At 40.8% G+C, this 22,726-nt stretch overlaps 1 protein-coding gene across 4 annotated transcripts in view; it reads right to left on the bottom strand.

The window, feature by feature from the left end:
• The window catches only part of DENND2B (DENN domain containing 2B), a 154,345-nt gene extending 140,126 nt beyond the window's left edge, over window positions 1–14,219 (bottom strand). Inside the window, exon 1 of one of the 4 annotated variants that reach the window (XM_081317602.1) lies at window positions 14,115–14,219. The gene's annotated coding sequence lies outside the window, so the exon portion shown is untranslated. Of the gene's footprint in view, window positions 1–8,215; window positions 8,365–13,685; window positions 13,866–14,114 lie in introns of those variants that run through there. The other 3 variants (XM_081317603.1, XM_081317601.1, XM_081317606.1) reach the window with 3 other exon arrangements.
• Between the last annotated feature and the right edge of the window lie 8,507 nt (window positions 14,220–22,726).

Here is a 22,726-nt window from a genome sequence, read left to right as displayed (position 1 = left end):
AAGGCAGATCATTTGCGGTTCCTGCCTCATATCAAAACGATATAGACACATGCATACTAGAAGAGGGAGCCTCACCAAATTCAGTGGGAATTATTCCCAGAGAGTGTGGGCACATTTACACTTGAAGTCTGTAATCCCATATCCATTTACCTTGCAGTAAGCTCCACTGAACTCCGGAACGTGCTTAAAATGTTGTACTCTACAGAGAAACTGAAGAGAGGTAAAATTTTTGTTACATTCATAACAGACACTCATTCAGTGAAGAGCAGTGGCCAGCGTGAGCTACATAACAGGAAATACTTCTTTATTCATATATCACATATGGATTTCATTTCCTTGTCACAAGCTGCAATGATCAACATCAACAAGGAGTTTTAAAAAACTGTATTAAATAAAGTCACCACAGAACAAGAACCCCAGTCATCTGCGAGCATTGTTGGCCAAATGCTACCTTCAGTATTATATATGTTTATATTACCGGTATATATTTGCCTTGAACTGCAAGATGGGTGATATAAATTTAATAAATACAGGTATGTCCTTGACTTGCAACAGTTCGTTTAGTGCCCATTCCAAATTACAATCGAAATGAAAAAAGTCATTTATGACTCTTTTTCACACTTACAATTGTTGCAACAACCCCTTGGTCACATGATCAAAAGTCAGACACTTGGCAACTGACTCATACTTATGACCGTGGCAGTGTCCTAGGGTCATGTGATCATCTTTTGCAACCTTCTGGCAAGCAAAGTCAATGGAGAAGCCCAGACTCACTTAACAGCCATGGTGTTAATTTAAAGACTGCAGTGCTTCACTTAACAACTGTGACAAGAAAGCCTGTAAAATGGGGCAAAATGTACTTTACAAATGTCTTGCTTAACAACAAAAATTTTGGGTTCAGTTGAGGGCGTAAGTCGAGAATGACCTGTAATATTGTATTGATTTATTAAGCAAATGGGATAGGGTCCAGTCTTGTCTACTTTGGCCTTACAATGCTTAAACAGAGAAGACAAGATATTTTTTCTCAGCCTATTTTCGCCCATCTGACTGCTACCTCCTCAAGCATTCTCTGAGAAAAAAATGAAGGGAAAGGCTTTTGTAGACTTGAGTCAGAGACTGAGATGGCATTCAGCAAAAAAAGAGAGATAGTAGTTGGAGAAAAAGCAACATTGCCAATTTGAAGTTTATAGTCTTCTATGTAAGTTCTGCTGCAAAGACAAGCTACATTTAAGGCACTCCCAGATTATGACATTTTTCTACCACAAATCTTTTCAGTTGCAATACAAAGCCCAGATTATACTGGCTGGGGGTGTTCCAACCCCAGCAGAAACTGGGAGTATAAGGATGCCCTCAGCTAACCAGCATTTTGTCCCCTTCTTATCTTCAAGGGGGGGAAAAACCAAAAATCCTTGTTAACATTTTATGTTTCTATTCTTTAGACCCCTTTTCCTATGCAGCAGGCTGGTGAAGATCTACCAGGAACACTGAATTTGGGTTCCACAACAAGCCAGTGTTTTGTACTATAGCAGGAAACTGTGAGGTGGGCCAATTTGGGCTTTCACCCAGTAAGAGTCCAGATGGTCCTCCCTATTGGCAAGAAATAAAACTCAGCTGTTTGGGGGGAAAGCTTTCACTGTTATTAGCACAGATAACCAAATGACATAAAAGAGGAAAATAACACATTTGCAAGGTCCCGGCAGTATTATCCATGAAATGTCTCATCCTAATTATTTGTCATATCAGAACCCCCAAGATTAAAAAATGATATCCATGTCCTATTTAAGTATTATCTCTTCTATACCCTGAAAAAACTGTGAACACCATAAAGGTGAGCCTAGTCATTAACTTGCTTTGCTAAATGAAAAAGATCTTCCTAGTATTTCTGTTACTAACATTGAATCAAGGCAAGATGAAAATTCTGACCGTGGGAATTTGGAACATTAAAAAAAAGAGAGAGGAACATGGGAGAACAATCAGATATGATAATATTATCATAACATTCTGCCATTCTTGCCTTCTTTTTTTCTACAAGGAGGGTGACCTTGGATATGGCTCATATTGAGCAGTAGAAAGAATGTTGCTTGATAAGGCTTGGCTGCTGTTTTAAATAAACTGAAATTACTAAAACAATTCATAAAAAGGGCAAATTATTTCAAAATGATTCCATTCAATCTTATTATCCTCTTTAGCCAGCAGATACAACAATAAGAAAGAAAAGCGAAAGAGAAAATACACAAAAAGCAAATAAGCACATATAGTAATGTGTCTCATTTTCCATTAGGGATTCCCTGGAGAAGCTTGGTGCAAAATAACCAAACTTCAGCAAGGAGGAATTCACTGTAGAAGTTATCTAATTAATCAGGAATTACTGCTAAAGTTGGATTTCAGAATATTTTTGTAATTTACAGGTAGAAAAATACATAGAACTGAAAATTATGTACCAGACACAATAACTTTGGATTCTTCACATTTAAAATAAATACACTGTAACTTACAAAATTATATCTGTGTGGTACAACTTGTGCCCTTCAGCCCTAGTAGTAACCCCAAACAGTCTATAGTGTAATAATTAATGTAAGGTAAAGGTAAAGGTTCCCCCGCACATGCGTGCTAGTGCTCATCTCCGTTTCAAAGCCGAAGAGCCAGCGCTTGTCCAAGGACGTCTCCGTGGTCATGTGGCTGGCATGACTAGATGCCAAAGGCGCACGGAACGCTGTTACCTTCCCACCGTAGTGGTCCCTATTTTTCTACTTGCATTTTTACATGCTTTCGAACTGCTAGGTTGGCAGAAGCTGGGACGAGTAACAGGCGCTCACTCTGCTATGCGGCACTCGGGATTTGACCTGCCAAACTGCCGATCTTCTGATTGACAAGCTCAGCGTCCTAACCCACTGAGCCACCGCGTCCCTTAATAATTAATGTAACAGGCAAAAAAAATGTTAAATACAGAGGAGCAATTATATTAATTTAACAGTAATTAAATTAAAATTAGAGATTCAATTACAGTTTCACTTTGATTCTCCCTACTTTTTAAAATTTTTATTTTTGGTGTGCAGATTCTGGCATGCCACAAACAGGACAAGTGCTGCCCTCTGTTATAAAAGATGGAACAACCACGATTCATGGAGAAAATGCTCAATAGATGACTAGATAGGTAATCTAAAATACATGCAATAGAAGAGTACCTTAAAGTAGGTAACACTAAGAAAAGTAGTTTTGTACATTTAATATCTGATATTATTGAGGCTTTAAACATCCAAAGTCAATATAAAAGTATGCTGTGCAATCATGATAAACCCATCTCAAAATTACTTAGTCTCTTGAGGCATATGCAGGCAAGATGTTTTGCCTATAATACCTTTCATATCATTATGGAATATGAAAGCAATTTTGTAGGCATATAGATTTCTTAACTTACTAAATCATGATAACACACACAGCTTGGTGAAATGAGAAGAAAAATTAACTTCTGAATCTATGTCTTATTCAACCATATACCCAGAACGATTGCTATGCTGGCATCACATTTCAAATATTTGAAATCTTCACTGAAGAACCCTGAAATATCAGGATTTTTTCCAAAACACATGAAAATCAAGTAAAGTTTACTCAAGCTAGTTGATTTTAGCAGATTTAATCTTTAAGAAAGCAAATACTGCTAAGCTTGTAAGCCGCCCTGAGTCTTCGGAGAAGGGCGGGATATAAATGGAATTAAAATAAATAAATAAAATAAATATAAAAGTAGTTTTAAAGGTCTTGTGTACACTTACCAAAGAAGGAATTCCACTGAATGTAGTGGGACTTAATTATGCAGATAGATAGTTCTGTGGAATGCATAGCATGTCAGTTAGTCCAAAGCTAGAAAACACCAAATCTAAAAATGGATGGAGTTAATATAAATAGCACTTAGATTTAAATACCATCCTATAGTGCTTTACAGCCCTCTCTGGGCAGTTTACAGAGTCAGCATATTGTCCCAACAATCTGGACCTCCATTTTACTGACCTTAGAAAGATGGAAAGCTGAGTCAACTTTAATCCAGTCAGGATCAAACTCCTAGCTGTGGGCAGAGTTAGCCTGCAATACTGCATTCTAACCACTGCGCTATCATATCACCCACTTTCTCTCTCCTCTTTCCTTTCTGTTCTTTCCATTTTCCTACTGTTCTAGCTTCCCTCTTTGAAACCTAGGAAGAGGCTGCTTTTCCAGAACTTCACAACTCAAATGAAAAAACGAATACCAAAACAGATTTTGCCGATATCACAACATGTACAAAGAATCGTTCAGTTTTAAATATTGTGTAGTTTGGACAATATACCAAGATTAACATATTTGTTCATGCCCATGTAGCAGAAAAGTACATACCGGTATTATAACTGGTTGTCAATTTTGGCAGCCTACAAGAGAATTCCATGTCTGTTGCTGGACATTCAATATCCTCTGGTTATTAAATAATGCCAAAGCATTGTAATCAGATAAATCTCCAGAATTAGGCTTCCCCGAAGAATCAGCTTCTATTCTTTTGGCTCTCAACAAGATATTTGCGCATTGCTTCTTATATTTTAACCTCCAATTAAGAGAAAAATTGCAACTTCCACATAGCCCTAAGTGATTTACAGTGTCAGCATATTGCCCCCAACAATATGGGTCCTTTTACAGACCTCAGAAGGATGGAAGGTTGAGTCAACCTTGAGCCGTGTCTGAGATGATATAGGTCCTCCTGCTTGAGCAGGGGGCTGGACTAGAAGACCTCCAAGGTCCCTTCAAGCTCTATTCTATTCTAAGAATTGAACTCTGGCAGTGAGCAGTGAGTTAGTGTGCAATACTGCATTCTAACCACTGTGCCACCAGGGCTCCTTATTGCAATAGATTCTCAACAAATGGTTGTAGTGTGGAGTGTTTCCACTCAGTGATCCAACCATGAGCTCCACCAAGATACTCCACTATTCCTCTTTTTAAACTCTGTTCGCTTAACTTTTCCCCACTTGCCATTCATCATTCCTTACTTGTTTTATCATTCCTACTGGTTCTCAGGTACTTCCATTCAGAGTCTGATCTTTGCTCTCTCTAGTCTTTGCTTTTTCACAATGAGCTACAAGGGGAATTGCAACAGAATGATGGCACATTAGGGATTTAATATCTTCAGGTATACACCCACTCAAATCACTATGTTCAGGCCTTACAACAGACATGACATAATCTATTGAGGACAATGTTATCTCCACCCCCTTTCCCATCCTTCACATTACACAACTCCTGCATCTGACATTTTTAACAGGAAATGTCTTAGTATCTTCTTAATATTAAGTATGCATGTTATTGTTTTAAGTACAGAACCTCAGGATTGTAAAAAATAATTCAGTATACCTGCAACTCTGGACAAAAGCTTAACTTACATCCTAATAAATACAGTTAAGGACTGGACATAGGTCCTATTGATTTCTCCTAGGAATAATCAATTTCACACTCTGAATTAATCAGATAACCAGAACATCTACTGATTGCTTATTATAGTAATCAATGAGAGCAAAAAAGTAACTTTTTTAAAAAAGAGTTTTAACACAGGATGATAGTAAGTTCTGCTGGTTTCAATGCAGTCTACTCATTGAGTCATTAATAGAAGAACATAACCTAAGAAATCATTGCAGGAAGTAGTTAATTAAGGATGAGAACCATATGATCACGGGAAAAACAGGGCCACCCTGGAAATGCAGAGAATTGCATTCCCAGCATTTCCTAACTTCCCAGTGGCAAATTCTTTTATGATGTCCCACTATAGCATTATTCTTCCCACATTTGCAAAGAGATCGCTAGGTACTCTCCTACTTAACAAAAGGATGGAAAATGTAATGGAAAAACAGTGGCAAAGAGGCAAGAAAATTAGACAAATGCATAGATTATTCTAATAACAAGTTTCCCTGGTAATTTCAGTGGAACATGAAGTTCTTTTTTTCTTTTCAACAAAGAGTAATATTGTTTCCTTCTATATCAGGACTTGTTTTATTTTGTTGTATCCTAATTTCATGTTTCTTCATTGTTGCTTTCTTCCCAACTCCTTCTGTTTTTGGAGGTCAGCCGTACTGGGAAAAACTTCCTGGCAAATCCACCTGACTTCAGGCAAGGACTGGTGTAAGTCACTTACAGCCAATTTACCGTATGCAGCTTCAGACTAAAACTTACACCAGTCCTTGCCTGAAGACAGGTGTGGATTTGCCAGGAAGTTTTCCCCATTGGGTTAAAAAAGCACAATGCCAACATAATTAAACCCTTATAGAGTTGTAATGTTTTCTTCAGTCAAAGCTGATTTGAAACCGCACTTATTACTGAGCATAGGGAGGATTATTTCTGAGTAGGTATACCTGAGACTGGGTGCAGCTCTTGAGATACAGCATTAGAGTCTAAGTGAGAGATTTTGCTCTTTTCAGCCAGAACTGAGAACAGAAGCAGCTTCCACAAGGGCTATCGTTGTACAATTGAGTTTCCCAGCACCAGGACAGCTAAAAGGTCTTTCACACTCCTTCTGTTCCCCAAATTATAGGCCTTTCTAACCTCTGAGAAACAAGAACAAAAGAGCTGCAGAGGCGTATGGTTGGAAACAAAAAACTAGCTGTGGTTAGACTAAAGATTCCTACACCATGGGTGTCCAAACCTTTGGCTTGCCTGGGACGCATTGAGTGAAGAAGCATTGTCTTGGGCCACACATAAAATACATAATATAGTTAGTGTATATAAATCACATAATGTTATATTTATAATCTTGTGGGGTTGCATTACTAGCTGTCCAGGGCCGCATGCAGCAACAGGTTGGATATGCCTGTCCTAGACAATGGGATTATGTCCCAGTTGCAGTATTTTGATTTGATCAGCATCCACCAACAGCTGTCTGGCTTCATCTTCCAATCTTGTTTATGTTGTGGGTAGGTGGGTGGGAAATGAAGGATTTTATGAATAAAACTGATGCTTTAAACTTTGCAAAGTTAAAATACACTGTCTACTGTAATGGAATGGCAGTTCCCTGTGAATGGCAGTTCCCTGTGAATGGCAATGCTTGCTAGACAAAACAAGATGGTGGCCACCCCTAAGAAAAGAGATGAGTCATCTCAATCATGTGTTTTTTTTAGTCTGCATTCACACCCTAACCCTAACCTAACCCTACTCTTTCATCTTCAAATGCAATACTGTATTAGCTAATATACATTATGGCTTTCACACACTGGGGGTCGGGGTGGGATACAATTTCATTCTCAAAGCTAAGGTCTTAGCAAGGACACAAGCAGGTTTATGGAACATAATCACTGTCTGTTCTAGCCAAACTGGTTCAGTTGATTCTTCTCTCTGTCCTCATTCCACCCTTCAGCACAATTTTATTTATATCGAAGTTCATATTCATGCTTTTAGGTAGCCGAGAAAGTGGCAAGATATTCAGCCATTCCTCCCAAGGCCTGAGCTAGACTCTTGGAACAAAAATACCATAGACCTTGGCAAGACATTTACTAACAACCCAGTGTGTGTTTACAAGCTGAATGACTGAAGTTAAGAACAGAACACAAATATTTGCATTCAGTTCCCTAGACTTTTCCATCATTACCCTGCCAGCCCACATGGAACCACCAAGTAAAGAAAGGGACACAAGGGATAATTCTACTTTCTTTGGATCCATAAAGGACTTTTTGATTTTGTCCCTAAAATCCTAGGAATTATAACTGTAGTAAGAGTAATTGTAGTTCTCTATTTCACTAAGGCAGAGGTCCCCAATCTTTTGGGCACCAGGGACCGGTTCTGTGGAGAGAGGTTTTTCCGCGGACCAAAACAAGTAAGGAGGGTGTGTGATTTTGTGTGTTGCCTGCATCCCGCGGGTGGGGCTTTGCTTGTTTGTGCTGAACGGTTGCTGGCATGCCATGGCCCGGTACCGGTCCACAGACCGGGGGTTGGGGACCCCTACCCTAAGGCTAGGAAGCTTTTCATAACAAAAAAGTTATTCTATAATATTTTTAAAATGAATGGTCGGACAGCTCAACAAGGATTTCCTCCCACGATGAACTGGAACTTCCTATTCATTACAGTATTTTGGGTATGAAACTCAACGAAAAAGTCTAACATGATGCTAAAACATGATTACTCAAATGTAGAATTATTTTTATTTTTTGTTTTTAATAGCAGACTTATGTCAGACTTCAGACGTTAGGTGGACATCAGAGTCCCAGTAATGAGTCACCAGGGTGGGAAAGCAAAAATCATCAGTGAATGGAGAAGAGTTTCCAGGAATAACAGTTGAGAAAATGTTGTAGATCAGCCTTATAGATTTTGGCATATTATGGACTCTTTACTTGAGATCCATTGATGCTATTGTCAGCTTATCTACATGCTTCCATACAAAGCACACTACCCATTGTCAACTATAGCGAGCTCCATGCTGCACTTCATTTGTTCTGATCCATGCTCAACAGATTCAACCTGGCATTCAAGAGACTGAACTACCCACCCAGGAAGATCGACAGAGAAATCAACAGAGCCAGATTGTCTTTTTTATAACTCTTCCCTGGAAATCAAACAACTAAAAAAGAACATTATCAATTACCTACAGCACACAGCTTAATCCATTAAACCACATTATTAATAAGTTACAATTACAGTATTAATATCTTACAGCCCAGACTGGACAATGACACAGTGTATCTTCTCAGGTACTGAGTGGTATGCTCATACCTAAATACAATCACCAATTCTTAAGATTTTCACAAAGAACAAGAAACAATAGTTCAGTGATACTAAAATGGGAATCAGATCTTGCAACAAACCCAGATACCTACTTTGCCTCCATATCTACACTAGCAGCACAATGACAGGCTCCAACAACACACACACACACAATTAGAGATGCCCTCATATGGTCTTTCTCTAATGTGAGATACACCATTATGAAACATCTGTAAGAAAACAACAAAGTTCAGAGAGCACCAAGAACCCCACAAGCCATCATCTGCCAGCAATGTTCCTCTGGATACTGCAAAGGACAAATGGGACAAACTTTGTACAAAAGAATTAACAGGCACAAGTTCCACATCTGGATTCAAAACAAGGACAAAATAATACTAGAGCATACCAACCATCGAGGACACTATTGGTTAGAGAAGTAACCATGGGGGAGGGACTTTAATAGCATCAACAATTGAACTCAGAAACATCAACATTTTTCAGGCTCTCTCAAAGTCTCAACAAACACTTCTGTGATCATTGTAATTGTTCATGGATAACACACTTGTAATCTGTCTCACAAGTGGGAAAGACTGAACTGTCAAAGGGGTCCCTCTGTAAATAAGGACTATACCCCAGGAAGCAAAAGGATAGCCTTTACTATGAAATCATCATCATCACTATCTCTATAATGTCATGGGACCTACTGTTCTCCCATAATTAAAGTCCGGAATATACAGCCAGAACATATCACAGGAATTGTCCATCTCTTTATTATCCAGAATGTAATAGTTTGGGGATAAAAGCAGCAAAAACAATACCACTTATGCAAGTGCTTCTGCTTCACATGCTCTTTTGAACCTCACAGTCTTAACACAGAGGGTTTTTTTGTTTTTTGTAACCAACAGGCTATTGGATAAACTGGAGCTAAGTCTTAAAATAGCTTACATTTCTGAGCTACATTTCAACCATTCCAATCCTGCAGATCCCACTCAGCTGTATTTTAATGGTAACATTTGTTTCACCAGTAATTAAATGAGAAAGTCCAACCTCCTTGGTGACTTTTCCCAGAAGGCTATTAATGTTTACAGAACACAAATTAAAAACAATACAGTGTATAAAATCATCCAGTTCCAGGCTTTTGGCCTAGCTCCTCAGCACAGAATGACTTGCCAAGGTGTATTACCATCAATGCATTACACAATGGCAATGAGTAATAAAGGGTTATATACTTCCTTTAAAAGATACATTTGCAAAGCTATTGCTTTTAAAAGAAAAACAATACCAATTTTCCATTAATGCTATAGAAACAGTCTGTGTCCAAGCCCTGGGAGATGGTCCCATAGAGAATAAAAAATAAAGCCAAAGTCTGACACTTTGGTTACCACGTACTTAATTTATGGCAGACTTGCCATATGGCTTGGAGCATCAGCTTCAATGTCAGTGAAGTGTCTAAAGACCTCTGCTGTTGAGTTTGTCCAGTCCAAGTCTGGTACCCATCTACTGAACCAATGCCTAGGTGGCTTAGCTGACTGTAGTGGGATTCCATGCATTTCTATTTAAATTTATATTAATTACTACAAAAAGACAGCTACACAAATGCATTAGCATATACAAATCTGTCCCCTTTGTTTTGTGGGTGTCAGTGCTGATCAACTTATTTTGCAGTTTAGTACATACATAGCCATGCTACAGGTAATTCGTGGATGGTAATCCATCTCTACTTCAGATATTATGAATTGTAACTCAAATCTCCAGCCATCTGGTGTTCAGCACAGCAGTCAAAACATCTGGAGGACATGAGGATGGCTGTCATGGTGACAGAGGATAATGCCTCTCCCATTCACTAGGCCAGGGGTAGGCAACCTTGACTCTTTTATGACTCGTGAACTTCAACTCCCAGAATTCCTGAGCCAGCTGTGCTGGCTCAGGAATTCTGGGAGTTGAAGTCCACGAGTCATAAAAGAGCCAAGGTTGCTTACCCCTGCACTAGGCTTTCTATATTGGCTATGAAAGACCCCCCCTCATGTCCCTCAGAGCTCCCAATTCTCACAAATCAGCCTTTTTCTATTGAGAAGATTGTTGTCAAAATACCTGAATGAATGGTAAGATGATATAGGAGACCCTAGAAAACACTGAAGCCGATTTCAGATGGTAGTCTGCATAATTTTTTTTAAACTGGTTCAATGTGTTATGGCAAAAAACTAAATGTATAACCTTCAAGAAAGGGCATCGCCACCCACCGTGGGGATGGGTGAAGCAAGGCAGGTAAATAAGAAAGTTCCTGATAATCCAGAAAGGCTTTGAATTCTACCAGGCATGCAACTGGGATTAGCTTTCCTATCTAAACCTGGTCTCATAATGTTCACAGACTAAATCAGTTCTGATAACATGATGCCAAAGAATCAGAATAATTTTATGCTTGCTGACTCTTTGGCAAGCACCTCTTTGATCTAATCTACCCTGAAAAATAGGGAATTTGAACAGACAGCAGGAAATTAAAATTTGCAAATATGCATGGTATCTTCTAATGTCCAAGTTAGATCTCTCTCTTATAAAAATGTATTATCCTATTGCATGATTCATGAATATTGTTCCTCTAATCACAAAAAAATTATATATACCAGCAGTGCCAGATTATATATATTTCAGCAAATTTAAAGTGAATAGTGAGTCTCCAATCTGATCAAGAGTTCTACGCTAATTTTCTAGTAAAAATTAGCTGTTCTATCTCAGTCCCCCAAAGTGCCATTTGCCGCACATATCTTGATTCAGCAAATAGAAATGAATTTTAGTCCAAAATGTCTCCAAATATCCAGAAATGAACAAAAGGCAAAAAAATCCCCTTTTTATAACTGGGTACCTTCCAGAAATGTTTGACTACAACACCCATCATTCATGTTTAATATAACCAGGCTAAATTTTGATGTAATTGTAGTCCTTCACATCTAATGTTTTGCCCTGGTATTAGTCCTTTCATCTTATATCATTTTTAATAAAAATAAATAAATAAAATTTTAACTTTTCAGCTAGCCATGATTCCTTTTGCACATTTTTACCATCTGTTCATTCCAGCAAACATGCTTTTTAAAACAAGGTCCTGGATTTTTTCCTCCATCTGTATTTGTTAGCAATCCACATGTTCCATTCTGGTTTTTAACTGCTTTGCAATACAGAATTCAGATTAGAACCAGCAATTCTTTTTCTAAATGCCTTACAGAAAAATGAAGCCTTGTTTAATAGTACAAACATGGAGTGTTATTTAATACTGAAGACTTCCAAGGAGGAGCTGAAGAACCGATTCTTCTTTCCATTCTGTGAATCACACCACTAGTTTCCTCATCCTTGAATCCAAGAGATTCCAAGACTAGACAGCCATTTGTCTGAAATGGTATAGGGTTTCCTGCGTGAGCAAGGGGTTGGACTAGATGACCTCCAAGGTCCCTTCCAGCTTTATTGTTGTTGTTGTTGCTCTACAGGGGTAGGACAAGCACCACTATTGGGTTACTGCAATCATCTCCAAGCTGGTCCTTTCCTAACCTGTCAATTCTAAGGATTGTAAACTAACATATCTGGAGAAAGTTAAGTAATTTTGGGAACCTGAAGGAAAAATACACCAAGATTTGGATGCTTCCATCCCACCTTGTGTGAAGACAATCTGGTATCATCCTTCAAAGCCAATGACACTACATCTACCAAGAGGAACCTGGAAATGGGCTGAGGAGAGAGTTTCCACCAATAGAGAATAGACTGCCCTAAAGCTCTGCAGAACTGCAGTTTCAGTTCAATAATAAAGAAATTCGAGTCCTGGACTCTGCTAACCTCCTGAGAATGGGCAGGGCGAGAGTTTATTCCAACTTCTACAAAGACTATGTGTACTTTATCTAATGACATGGATCCTAATGAACAGTCACTACAGCATTAGTCTGCTACTCACTAAAGGAAATCAAAATGGGAATCCATTATGAAAGAACTGATTGAGGTCATCTACACGCATTCTATTTCCAAATATTGCTATTCTTGTTCAGATGTGCTTCAATGATACTAAGTATCCAAAAGACTTCTCAGTAACATGGAGGTCTGAAAACAGAATTTATCCATTACAATTTGTGCTTTTTTATTAGGTTACTCCTTAGAGCACATAAGGCAAGTACTTGGATACTATCCATATTCCAACCATGACATCTAATTTCCCTCATGATCACTAAGTGCATTCTGCTTTTTCATTGCATTATGAATCCAGGAAGAGTTTTTATCTCTTCCTAGTTCCACCAGACCTTTCTCCACCAGACCATTATAGACCATAGACATGTGGTGTAATCCTTTCAGAAGAAAGGTTAAATTAGTGTAATCATATTAGGCTCTCCAGCAACCTCAGCCAAAGTCTGGTGTGTGAAGAAAAACAAAAAACAAAAAACAGTAGGAGGATGATACAATGACCTCCACCGACACTACTCTTATCAAAGTTGAAGGAAGTGGGGTGTTTAGCCTGGAGAAGAAAAGGTGGGGTGGGGGCAGGAAGCCTGGAAATATTCTTCCTATATCTGAAGGGATATAATAGTTCAATTTGGGAGAGCTCTTCCAGAGGAAGAGGTGGTGGGTGGTCTCGAGGACTTTGCTAGAGATCTTTGAAGACTACTCTACAGCCAAAGACTAGAGAGCCATTGGAGATACTCCCGCTCTGGGTACAAACGGCATAGAAGTGAACTTGGGCAACTGGGTTAATTCACGAAGTCGCAACTCAGTTAACACGGGAGACGCGATGGGGGGAAAAAAAAACTGCCTACGATTCCGCAGCCATAGGACGCGCCTAGGCCAGGGGTCGGCAACCTCGGCTCTTTTATGACTCGTGGACTTCAACTCCCAGAATTCCTGAGCCAGCATAGCTGGCTCAGGAATTCTGGGAGTTGTAGTCCACGAGTCATAAAAGAGCCGAGGTTGCCGACCCCTGGCCTAGGCAGAGCTACGAGGTCGAAGCGCCACCTACCCACCGAGACGGGACGCCGCAAGTCCAAGGCAGGGAAGGGGGAGAGAAAGAGAAGAGCGGCGCAGTCCCTGCCGTCGTATCTCAAAGCCGCATTGAGATTTTTCCCCCAAAGAAAGCGATGAGCGGGAAATCGTTTCAGCAACTCCAAACCAGCCACCCAACTCCAAAAAGCGAGGCAACGTTCCCACGACGCCGCGAGCCACGAGTCCAAACCAGAGACGACTGAAACCTTTCCTAACACACACACACGCGCGCTCTCAAACTCCGCCGGCGATTTTCTCTTCACTCCTAAGAAACCCATTGTCCTTGCCGGCTCCCAGCCAGGCGGCCTCCTCATCTTCCCGCCCCACCCTTCTCCTCACTTTCTGCCCCTCTCTCTCACTCACTCACTCACTCACACGTACACACGCGCGCGCAAACACACCCTCCTTACCTAGGCGGTTCCCGCCCCGCGGCTGAGAGAAGGCAAGACGCGGGTTTCCAGCTGCGGCAGCAACTCTCGCTGGACGCCTCCCTCCTCACCGCTTCCCTGGCCAGATGCAGATTTCCCCCGGTCTCTCCGTCTCTCGCTCGCTTTTGCTGGAGAAGCTAGAGGGGGAGGGGAGCGAGGAGACAGAGAAATATGCAAAGGCAGGAAACGGAGACGGCGGGGGCCAGTGCGGGAGATTAATGGGAATCAGCCACCGCCGTCCCGCTGGCTGCCAACAAAGAAACCTGCTCTCTGAGGCGAGTTGGCTTCTGCGGCCGCCTGACCGGACCAGCCCGCTGCAGCCAGCGCTGTGGAGTACGGCGCGGGCCAGGCTGCGCAGGGGGGGGGGAGGGAGCCATTGACATCTCCGGGCCGCCGCCACCCTCTCCCCCCTCCCCCTAATCCCCCCCCCACCAAAAAAAAGTGGGACGGACCGCTCGCTCCCCTTCTCCGCGTCTTTTTCGAGCGCTTCCTTTGCGCGCGCCTCCTCCGGCAGGGTCACAACTGGTGCACAGAAGCGGCTTTCCATCCGCCTCGAAGGAAATCGGCATCCTTCTGGTTTTATAAAAAGCTGCAGAAGTAATGGGCAGCACCCACCCACACGCACACACACACACACACACCGCTCCTAATTAATTCCCTGACGAGCAGCATCTGGTTCCGATAAGTTTTTTTTTTCTTTTTGTAAAAAAAGGCGCGGAGGTCTTCTTATGAATGAAAACCAGAAGAGTTTGCGAGGGATTGGTCTGGGGGCAGTTTTGAAGGATCCTTTTCTGCTCCAAAGTATTCTCCGTTTGAAGAGGGTGTTAACTTCCCACGATCCCGCATATAATACTTAGCGGTTTCTGTGGATTCTATTTTCTGAACAGACACACACACACACATGCACACTCTGATCAACTTTTAACCATTATTTAACACCCGGATTACCTTAGTTTAGTAATGGACTGATGCAACGAACCGTCATAGTGAATTCACTCATAATTGGAAATAATAAGTGGTTTACATACCACAATGTCTGATCTGAGCCAAAGAACAAGGGGAAAAATAAAACCACCCATAACCATACTATGAAATGTCTTGGCCATGTTCTAAAATAGTCCAGACAAAGGGCACAATAATACAAAGCAAAAACTGGTTTTCTGTTTCTTTAGACCTAGGGCCTTAGTCAATTTTGTTTTAAAATGGGCAGGCATCCTAGCATCCTCAGTCATGCTGATCCTCAGCACAATACTGCTACATAAAGATATTTATTTATTTATTTATTTATTTTAATCCCATTTATATCCCGCCCTTCTCCGAAGACTCAGGGCGGCTTACAATCTAAGAAGCACAAATCAAATGTGCTTAGCAATAGCCTTCATTCTATGTATATGCCTGCTTATTAGGGCTTTCGCCCCCCCCCCCAAAAGCGGCATTATTACAAAGTCAGCTTATTGCCCCCAACAATCTGGGTCCTCATTTTACCGACCTCGGAAGGATGGAAGGCTGAGTCAACCTTGAGCCTGGTGGGACTCGAACCTGCACTAATTGCAGGCAGCTGGGGTTACTTAAGGAGGCATTAGCCCACTGCTCCACCAAGGCTAGATGCCAGCTATATTACAGACACCTTGGCTTTATTTATTTATTTATTTATTTTATTACATTTATATACCGCCCTTTCCCGAAGGACTCAGGGCGGTTTACAGGGTGATTAAAAACAAAAATACAAAAGTTAAAAACAAATTTAAAAAAATTATATCTGTCCCTGAATAAATAAAACCCCAGTTAAAATTAAAATTAAAATTAAAATTCTCAGCCTGGGCCAGAGAGCTCGAAGAGCCAGGTCTTCAGGTCCCGGCGGAATGAAAGGAGGTCGGGGGCAGTCCTAAGCTCCACTGGCAGCTGGTTCCAAAGGGCAGGCGCCCCCACTGAGAAGGCCCTATCCCTGGGTGTCGTCCGCCGGCAATCTCTTACCGGTGGCACCCTGAGAAGACCCTCCCTGTGGGAGCGCACTGGACGAAGGGAGCTTGATGCCGGCAGCAGGTGTTCCCTCAGATATCCCGAACCCAAGCCATTTAGGGCTTTATAGGTCATCACCAGCACCTTGAATCTCACCCAGAGGGCAACCGGGAGCCAATGCAGCTCGCGGAGTAGAGGTGTTACGAAGTTACGAAGCCTAACAAAAATGTCATGACTTTCAGTAACAGAAGTGTCTGTTGATAGACCTTAGACCACAGGTCTGCAACCCACGGCTCCGGAGCCGCATGTGGCTCTTTCAGCCGTCTCCTGCGGCTCCCAGTCCTCTGCCATGTGCAGTCCAAAAAAAAAAAAGTGGGACTAAAAAAGTTCAACCAATCAATTCAAATATGCAGGGTAGGTGCATATCTCGCCTTGGCTCCACTCTTCAGTCAAACCCTGTTCTGCACATGCGTGATAGCCATTCATACTGAGATTAACTGATTTTATATAGCTATTTTAAGGCAATATTTATTAGGACCACTCAAAAACATTTTTAGCATGGATTCCCAGATCTCTTAAGCATGTCAGGAAGGAGACAAATGGAAAGTGATAAAAGCTTGACCACATGTCATGCAAGTCATAAATCAGGGTGGGGAATATCTGACTACAAAAGTTACTGAACTCTTCTCTTTATAATGGCTTGGATTCCTGGGAACAGCAGCTCAATAGTAACTATAGTACATACAGTTTCAACCACCATCAATACATTTGGACGATTAGTCTCTAGACCAGTGTTTCTCACCCTCAACAACTCCTTAAGATTGTGGGCTTCAATTCCCAGAATTTTGGAAATTGGAGTCCACACTCTTAAGAGTTCCTAAGGCTGAGCAACACAAGCTGTGGGAAACACCTGCAGATATTTACCTTAATCTCTCTCTGTCTGGTGCTTGATGGTTTTATTTCCTACTTTTGTTTCCAGAAAAAAATAAGCGAGCAAAAAATGGCAGATTCCTCACTAGAGAAAATCTACAGTTACTGTAATCATTCTTTGATGAAATACACCAATCCCGTTGGTAGGTTAAAGACAAAAGATAAATTATACTGTTATTATACATTAACAAAGTTGGAGTTAATTTTAGATGTATGCCAAGTTTAGTTTTGTTTTTTAAAAAAGAAGGAAAAACTGCATTGGGCAGCTTTAGCCAGCACCTATGGAAAGAATCATCAGAAGAGAATACTGTAGTTTCCCAGGTAATTCTGGTAATAAACTATTCCTCTACCATAGAATCTCATAGATGAGTAGCTAACATAAAAATATCCTTCAAGTCAGATAAAAAGCAAAAGAAGCTGTGAAAAATTAGTCATATTTTATTGCAATTTCAGATTATCCTGGCAATCATTTTTAAAACTTGAAGCAAATTAATGTACGGACACATTAATTTTTTTAAAAACCTTACTTCACATGATCAAAGTTTAATAGCAATTAAGTATATCCACCAACAATGGGACAAGACAATAAATGAAAGAGATTAAATTTCACGGATATAGGTTTACATTGGACACCAATGGGGGAAAAAACCTTACCTATAATAACTATTCAACAATGGCCTATGGCTGTCTAAGGAATTCTAGGAGCTGGAAGTCCAGACTTAAAGGTTGCTAAGGTTGAGAAATACTGGTTTAAGGTCTCTTCCAATCACTGCCAGTCATTCCAAGATCATGAGTAATAAAGCTTATCAAATTTTATACACCCCATCTTTAAAAGGGGATGGGCAATTCAGAAATGTGAAATATAAATAAATAAAATCCTGAGGCTGCCCTTGGATGCTGTTGGAAAAGAAGAAAATCATCTCACATTGCTTGAATTCATGCAACCCAATACAGACTGGATGCTTTCCACATAGTATTTATATTCACTTCAAAATATCCTGCCTGCCTTGGCTTCTGAAGCAACTGTATCTTTTTCATATTTAAAAGCCAACAATGATTAATGATATATCATTTATCTCATAATAGACTTGCTTTTATTTCTTAGCAAGAACAGCTGGAGCTCAGAAACATTTCCAACATTTATGACTTGGCTAGACAGGTGACAGCATGTAGCTGACTTGGACTGGCCTTAGAAGCCAAGCAGAGTTGGTCCCAGTTAGTACTTGGCTGGGAATCACCTGGGAATTCTAGGATTAAAAACTAGATTAGATTAGACGGGGGTGGGGGGGAGTGAAAGAAGAACAAATGGCATTTGTAATATTGTAATGAAAACTGAATATGTAAATTCAGCAGGAGTCAGGATCAGCTTAGTCATATTTACCTTTCATCCTAGCAGGTAATTGTATGACCTTGTTATGCTCCAAAGCTAAAAGGTAGGGCTCAAATTCATATTTACAAGAGAACTTACAAGGAAACATCAAAACCTATATACTGTTACGAGATTATCAAGAATGATTTAGGGCAGGGGTCTCCAACTCCTGATCTGTGGACCAATACCGAGCCGCAGCATGCCAGCAACCAGTCCGGACAAACAAGGAAAGCCCCATCCACAGGATGCAGGCAGCACACGGAAAACCTTTCTCCACAGCACTGGTCCCTGGTGCCCAAAAGGTTTGGGACCTCTGATTTAGGGGCTGCCATAAAATAGATGGGACCACATCATACATAGAGGGACACGGTGGCTCAGTGGGTTAGGACGCTGAGCTTGTCGATCAGAAGGTCGGCAGTTTGGCGGGTCAAATCCCGAGTGCCGCATAACAGAGTGAGCGCCTGTTACTCATCCCAGCTTCTGCCAACCTAGCAGTTCGAAAGCAAGTAAAAATGCAAGTAGAAAAATAGGGACCACTACGCTGGGAAGGTAACAGCGTTCCGTGCGCCTTTGGCGTCTAGTCATGCCGGCCACATGACCACGGAGATGTCCTCAGACAAACGCTGACTCTTCGGCTTTGAAACGGAGATGAGCACCGGCCCCTAGAGTTGGAAACGACTAGCACGCATGTGCGGGGGAACCTTTACCTTTTACATCATACAGATCTTTGTTTTTGTCTTTATTGTTTTTTAAACTGATATGCATACTACTGAAAAAAAATAAATATATCTCCAAGTGAACATATCTGGAAAGTACCAGGCTGGACATGGTGGACCTGAAGGAACATATCAGATATAGAAACAAAACTTAAATGCAGTATATTTAAAAAAATGAAAAGGCTAGGCTGCAAGACTAGGTTGTGGAAAAATAGAAGTCAGAGGTTTTTCAGAAATAAAATTCCAGTACTGTAAGGTGCTCAAGTATTTTCATTATAGGAAATATTACAGGTTTTGTATCTAATATCAGGTGCTCCAATTCAAATTCTATTTCAGCAACCATTTCAATATGGCCTTGCACTGAGAAAATTACCATCATGCTTGATCATATTTCTCTTCTCTCAAGCGAGACAGGAAATGGCTGTTTATTATAGGATAAATCTCTGGCAAACAGCTGCTTGCTGTTTAATGAAGCAATTCAGACATGATGATAATACAGTATAAACAGAAATTGGGACATATTCTATACTTTTGAAATATTAGGACGCTGAAATATTATGAGACCCCAGGTGATCCAATTTTCATAGATTTAACCCAGGGGAAAACCCAGTAACAATAACAATACATGTTCCCCATTTCTGTTTCCATCAACCCACTGTAGGGTTGACTCCAATATAAAAGGGAAGTTTCAATCTGGTTCACTTGCAAAAAGGCTTCCTTTAGGCGGTGGCTCAGTGGGTTAGGATGCTGAGCTTGTCGATCAGGTCGGCAGTTTGGCGGGTCGAATCCCGAGTGCCGCGTAACAGAGTGCCTGTTACTCGTCCCAGCTTGTGCCAACCTAGCAGTTCAAAAGCACATAAAAACACAAGTAGAAAAATAGGGACCACTACGGTGGGAAGGTAACAGCGTTCCATGCTCCTTTGGCGTCTAGTCATGTCAGCCACATGACCACAGACGTCCTCGGACAAGCGCTGGCTCTTCGGCTTTGAAACGGAGATGAGCACCAGCCCCTAGAGTTGGAAACAACTAGCACGCACGTGCGGGGGAACCTTTACTTTTACCTTTAGGCCAGGGCTCTTCAAACTCGGCCCTTTTATGACTTGCGGACTTCAACTACCAGAATTCCTTAGCCAGTGTGCCTGGCTGAGGAATTCTGGGAGTTGAAGTCCAGAAGTCATAAAAGGGCCAAGTTTGAAGAGCCCTGTTTAGGCTTTGAGATGGATCAATATCTGATGAGTTGCGGTGAAAGCACAAAACTACAGTTGAGAATGAACTACTAGATAACAGGAGCAACTGAGCAGCAGCCTGAAGGGGAAGGAAGAGTGAGGGGCAATATAACATGCAGATGTCAGTTGTTAATGCAGGAGTGATCTATGACCAATTCTACCTGGGAATCTTTATCAGAAAATACTATGTCCTGCAAAATGTAATCTGGACAATATTTCTTGCCCAATCTATCACTACTGTAAACCAACTATTGTGGTTTTAACTTTTATACAAATTGTACAAATTTGTGACAAGTGAAGCTACTTTGAAAATGAATTAAGATTAAATTGTGCAATACACCACATTTACCAGAAGACCTTGAATTCATTCTTTATTCCTCTGCAGAATTCCAAACTATCCAGCCAAACCACAGAAGAGATATAAATATTGTATTGTTTCTTATATCTGAAATTTTCATCAGCCATTCTCTGGGCACAGTTTACAAACTATAGTTCACATGACATACTAAGCCCCAATTAAACAAGTTACATTATGTCTAAGTGTACTTACAGAAGGGCATGATTACAGCTGCAAGTCACTAAATTCCTTTTGTATTTGGTTCACACAGCACACTCAGGCATAACATGGCTTATTTGGTTAGCATCTGAATTCAGCTGCTATTTGTGAACCATGATGTATAATTTAGGGTGAGGAGTTAAACAAACTATTCCCTTCAAATTAATCCTCTTCCACTGAATAAAATATAAAATTACTATGGTGGCTTGAGCAGGCTTAAAATCTTTTTTGCTTCACCTGTTACCTTTTTCCCCCCCACATGATCCTGATGTTTGATGCATCCATTTGCTCTCCCCACTCTCTATGTCCTGAGAATCATCTAAAATGGGACCTTGTTCTTCCAGGTTTAGACTTTGTGATTAGAAACTCAACAACTGAAAATTCTGCATCATGTAGGGAGCCTATGCACCTAGAACAGAAGCAATGAATAATTGCTAAGTATATGTATCATGCTAAAACCACTGTGTGGTTTGCTTGTTTTAGCACGATCTGCTCACACCTAACCGTAGCTCAATTATGGAGATTCTCAAATCATTCAGCTCATGGTTGTCCCGAAGGTGCTTTTCCAAAAGGCAACTGGACTTTCTTGAAAATGTTTTGCTTCTCATCCAGGAAGTTTCTTCAGTTCAGTTGATAGCACAATTATGCCCTTTTAACATGATTTTGTCTTTATCTCATCTCTGAGTGAGACTGCCTTAAATCATCCTTAGCTATACCAGTGTTAAAGCAGTATTTTCCCATAATCCAAGGCCAATCTCAAGAGATATAAATATGCTAGGCTTTGTGTCCTTTAAAGGAAGTTAAGTGACCTGCAGTGATTGGGGAAAGAGGCAACAAAGACAGGAGGGGAATTAGACATGAGGACAGATTTTAATTCTGTGGTGGTGATAGGCCCTGGGTCTCATATGCAAAAGCAGACAATTTGACTAATTATGTGATTTGTTTAGATAAGCCTTCACTTACCTTTTCATTCTGTCGATGTGCCAGTTGAAGATAGGATAAGTTGTTCTTCCTCTCCCCTTTTACTTAGTTAATACTCTATATCAGGGGTCAGCAACCTGAAACAGTGAAAGAGCCACTCGGAACTGGTTCCCTCACAAAAGGAAAAACTGGGAGCCGCAAAAATTGTGTGTGCATGTGCGTACATGCGCGCATGTGCAGAACAGGGTTTGACTGAAGAGTGGAACCAAGGTGAGATATGCACCTACCCTGCATATTTGAATTGATTGGTTGAACTTTTTTAGTCCCACTTTTTTTTTTTTGGACTGCACATGGCAGAGGACTGGGAGCTGCAGGAGACGGCTGAAAGAGCCGCATGCGGTTCTGGAGCCGCAGGTTGCAGACCTGTGCTCTATATGGTAGGTTTAGATGTGTTTTTAACTTGAGACATTTTCTTTGAAGCAGTATTTCTGTGCCTCCTGTGGCACTCTCTATGTAGAAGCCTGATTCTGCTTCTTAATTGCTAAGGGGTCTGATCACCTGTATCTGCTTTAAAGAGAATAATTGTTTTGGGTGGCAAAATAATGTCATGTCAATCCAACAAACAGCTTTGTATACTCAAATAACAGCTTTGAGAGCAGAGGCTGTAAGGATGTCTGCTGTTAAACAAGCAACGGCAGACAAAGATGCCACTCAAAGTGTGAATAACAAATGTTCATAATGTGGATTCTTGCATATGGATGCAAGTCTTTGCAAGGTGAGGCAGAAATGTTATTAACAGTCCAAAGATGCTGTTAGCTTGCTAAGTAAAACTATTTAAAGTTACCAGGCATAGATTACCGGGCATAGTAACAGAGTTACCAGGCATAGATAGTCCTCAACTTATGACTACAATTTGA

This window comes from Vipera berus (assembly GCF_964194415.1).
Source record: "Vipera berus genome assembly, chromosome: 1".
Taxonomy (NCBI): domain Eukaryota; kingdom Metazoa; phylum Chordata; class Lepidosauria; order Squamata; family Viperidae; genus Vipera; species Vipera berus.
The sequence above is the reverse complement of the archived record's forward strand: the minus strand, read 5'-3'. Positions and strand labels throughout refer to the sequence as shown.